At 38.0% G+C, this 4818-nt stretch overlaps 1 pseudogene; it reads left to right on the forward strand.

The window, feature by feature from the left end:
* Positions 1–325: 325 nt before the first annotated feature.
* Positions 326–1360, forward strand: LOC111800092 (uncharacterized; annotated as a pseudogene).
* Positions 1361–4818: the final 3458 nt, after the last annotated feature.

Consider the following 4818-nt stretch of genomic DNA (forward strand, 5'->3'; position numbering starts at 1 on the left):
ATAATAAGCGGGACACCCAAACACATGTAATTTATCATAATCACTAACAAGGAGTACCTGACCATACCTCAAGCGGAGTTTTCCCACCATTTATAGCAACAGGTAAACGATTCACCAAGTGAACTGCATAACTGAGAGCCTCAACCCAAAATGCCTTTTGTTTGGTGTATAGCTGTACCAAACTTTACATTTTTGTTTACTAAATATACAATGTTCACAGAAATCAATTTTACCAATTGTGGCACCCTTAAAGATTCCTCGGTTCACCATTGTCTGAAGCGCCTTCTCACCAACATGCCCAAGTCTCATGTGCCATAATTTCGATATGTCTTGTTCTTTCGAACTTGCCACAGCAGCATGCCCAATTATTATGGTTCCGTTGAGGTAGTATATGCTACCTCTTCTAGTTCCTTTAATTGTCACCAAAGCTCCACGAGCTACTTTCAAATTCCCTCCTTCCAAAATGATATGATAACCACTCGCATCCAAAACGCCAAGGGAAATCAAATTTTTCTTCAAGTCAAGGACATATCTCATATCATTGAGTTTTCATATAACCCCGTCAAAAATCTTGATTTGTACTGAGCCGATTCCCGTCATCTTGCAAGTACTATCAATGCCCATATAGACAACTCCACCATATCCCGATCCCCAAACAAACCCTAATCTTCAATGGCCACATCCTCCAAGACGACCGTGATGTCGAATTCTGCGAAATCCTGCAGCATTCTCGCATTCAACTCCTCGTAGCTTCCGAATCCCAAAACAATTCCCAATCCCAATCGCAACCCCAAATCAACCTAAACCATTCAATCGGGCGCCTCAAACAGAGGATCCACGAAATCAACTCTGTGGGCCCCATCAACGGGATCATGCTCCAACCCAACGCCTCCCTTGCCGACTTACAGGATCAACGTTCCTTGCGTGACAGCAAGATGTTGGAGAATTCTGAGGTTGATGTTTGTTTGCGGCCGTCGCCTACGGTTTCAACCGCTGCGCCCAGGATGACAACGCCGCCGCCGCCGTAGCCGTCGACGACAACGACAATGACAACGACGACGACAGCGGTTGTGACGGTGGCAACGAGTGGGTCATCGAAGAACAAGTTGAAAGTAATGGTGCAACCGAAATTTTGGAATCAAAGATACCAATGGAAGTGAACCCAACGGATAACGTGGGAAAATTGAAGAAAGAGCTGCAAAAGCTACAGCAGAGACTACATTTTCATCTGCCACCAGAGGGTTTCTTTTTCATTTATGACCGCGACGTTATGGACGAAGACCGCTCCTTCCGTTGGCATGGTGTGGCCCACAGCGATACCATTGAGATCTTCAATGGCAGCGTTTCTGGCGGATCTTAATTAGTTTTGATACCACTTGTTGTGCGCCGAAAGCGGAACAAATGTACTCACAACACCAATGAACAGAATTACACAAAGAGACACCAAGATATTTACGTGGTTGGAAGAAAAGAAGTTCCCCTATATCCACGGGTAGCAACCTATCACTAATAAAAACAAAGTGTTACAATTGAATACCTCACTATCACACTATATGGACTCTCACTAATATGTCAAGAACTACAATGTGACACACAAAACATTCCCTATCAAATTCGTATATGACTAAATCTGGTAGGACTAAATCTAATTCAAATAACCAAATCAAATCTAATACAAATAACCAAATCAAATCTACTCAAAATAACCAAAGCAAATAAAAAATTATGACAATTTACAACGATCTTTTCATCAAGGGTAGATCTGCAGTTTTCTAAAAAATTATTATTTCGGATTCCTTTTTTCAACGACAGCAAGCGACAGTGCTGCATGAGTTTGCTTTTGGGTGGACATATTAAGGCCGACAGTCACTTTCACGGCTTGGTTTGGTCGGTTTAGGCGTCGGAGCTGTCGGTTCAATCTCGCCACAGTTTGGATTTCTCTCTCTCTCTGTCGGTTTTCTCTATGTATTTTCCTTTCTCTTCTCTTCTCTTCTTTGCAGGTGTTCGGTCGTAGAGCATTGGCTGAAGTCGGGAATTGTGTTTGGTGATTCGTCGAGGCCGCGGGGTCGTGTTCTAGGCGTTGCCCGAGAACTTCGACACCTCACTGAAATTCTCAGGTTTTCAACGATAGATCGATTTTTTTTTTCTAACGGGACGTTACAATTTTGATTTGAGAAAGATTTCTCGTTAATTAACCTATGCTATAATATTAAAATGTGAGTCTATTAACATTATATTCAACATTATATTATTAAATTTAGTAGAATGTTATATATATATATATATATATATATATATATATATATATATATATATATATTTATAGAAATGATAGTGTAGAAATTATGTATTAAAATTCTGGTTGAAACAAATATGATTTTTTAAATGTATATAAAATTAAAAAAAAAATATTGTTGAAAACTCCATTCCTACGGGAAAGAAAACAAAAAAAAAAAAAATCACATTCTTGGTAAAATAGAGAATTTTGTAGAAAAAAGATTGAAAGCCCCCATGGAGAATACCTCAAACGCATGAGAATAAATATAATTATGGAAAAAAAATTAGAATACTTTTGTTAGTGGTTTTAGACCTTCGATGAGAAGATTTACAAAAGGAGATAAATGAAAAAAAAAAAAAAAAAAATTGATTATGGACATTTGAATTGTCCAAATAGAAAGATCGTGACGTAAAAATTTCAATTTTTAGTCTCGATTTACTTCGAGAGATTTTCTTAGTATTAGGCTTTGAAATTTTGATATGTCGTTTTTTTTTATGGATTTTGTTTTGCATTTAATTATTGGATTGTTTAATTTAGTTTTTGCAAATTTTACCAATATTTTGAAGCCTAAATTTTTTTTACCAAAACACGATCCAAGATTTAAAGTCTGATTAAGTCATGCGTTAAAAGAAGCCAAATATGAGATTTTATGAGTTTTTAATATTTGAAGGGCTCCAACAAAGTTCTTAAAGATTCAAGAACTAAGAGGGGTTGTTCTTGATTTGTCTCGATTTTCATTCAAATTCGTCGAAGAACTTTTCGCTGGATTGAAAATGGAAGAGTTATTTAGCCGTCACTGGGTTGATGAGTCCAAATATTGAAGAGTTTGAGAGGAATTTTATATATAATTAAGAATTCATGCATTTTGAAGTTGTTTTTAATGGGTATTGGAAAGGTTGATGGGTCGAGTTTCATTTGGTGCTCAACTATTTTCGTTATAAATTTTACTTAGTTCAAACATGGATGAAAAAATTGAGTATATAATCTTCATTACTTGTTAGGATCACCAAGAAAGTGTTAGTTATGGAGTCTGCTCCCTGTATTTATAGCTTGGTCAACGGCTAAAGCTATATTTGGTAAAGTCATATATGGTAAAACTATATTCGGTAAAGCTATATATGGTAAATAGCTATATATAGTAGATGATTAAATCTGGTAAAGCTATATTTAGTAGACTGAACCATATATATATCCCGTCTAGTAAAGCTTTGGAAATGTACTTTCTATTCTCTGTACTCTCTCTTGTTGTACATACCTGAAGTCATCAATAAAAAATTCTTTTAGCTAGAGTTCTCCTTGCAATTTTCTCTATCCTTTTCTTTGTGTTCATCTAGATCGAGCGTGTGCATTGTTGTGCGATCCTAACAACTGGTATCAGAGCAAGACAAAATTCACCACGATCTGTGAAGATGGAAAGTTCAAAGATTGGAATTGAGAAGTTCGATGGATCCAATTTCGGTTTCTGGAAGATGCAGATTGAAGATTATCTGTACCAGAAAGATCTTCACGAACCTCTGTTGGGGGTGAAGCCGGATACCATGACCACGGAACAATGGAAGCTCAAGGATCGACAAGCCTTAGGGATGATCCGGTTGACGCCATCCAGAAACATGGCGTTTAACATCATCAAGGAGAAGACAACGTCAGATCTGATGAAGGCGCTGTCAAATATGTATGAAAATCCGTCGGCTATGAACAAGGTGTATTTGATGCGTAGATTGTTCAATCTACAGATGTCTGAAGGTGGACGTGTTGCGGATCATATAAATGAATTCAATATGATCATAAGTCAACTGGGTTCGGTGGAAATTAATTTCGAAGATGAAATTAAAGCGTTGATTTTGATGTCATCTTTACCCGAGTCATGGGATAATGTTGTTGCCGCAATCAGTAGTTCCCGAGGATCTGATAAACTGAAGTTTGATGAAATTCGAGATGTAGTTCTCAGCGAAAGTATTCGCAAACGGGAAACTGGAGATTCATCAGGCAATGCTCTCAGTGTTGATCGAAGGGGAAGAAGCAAATCAAAGAGCTCAAACAAACATGGGCGTTCAAAATCAAAGAACCGGGAAAAATCTCCAAACAAACCCAACGTAACGTGTTGGAGCTGTGGGGGAAAAGGATACTTTCGGACAGATTGTACAAAACTAAAGAAGAAGCAGAATCATAAATCTGAAGATGATGATGATTCTATATACACAACAGAAGATGCGGAGGACGTTTTAATCCTTAGTGTGGATAGCCCAGCTGAATCCTGGATTTTGGATTCAGGTGCATCGTTCCATTCGTCTCCAAGTAAGGAATTGTTTCGAAATTTCAAATCAGGAAATTTCGGGAAGGTGTATCTTGCCGACAACAAAACCTTGGAGATTGAAGGAAAGGGAGATGTCCCCATACAAACTCCAGCAGGAAATCAATGGACATTACAAGATGTCAGATACATTCCTGGTCTCAAGAAGAACCTGATCTCTATTGGTCAGTTGGATAGCACAGGCTATGCAACAGAGTTTGGAAAGAGTTCCTGGAAGATTGTGAAGGGC

This window comes from Cucurbita pepo, chromosome 11 (assembly GCF_057944985.1).
Source record: "Cucurbita pepo subsp. pepo isolate OVF chromosome 11, ASM5794498v1, whole genome shotgun sequence".
Lineage (NCBI taxonomy): Eukaryota > Viridiplantae > Streptophyta > Magnoliopsida > Cucurbitales > Cucurbitaceae > Cucurbita > Cucurbita pepo.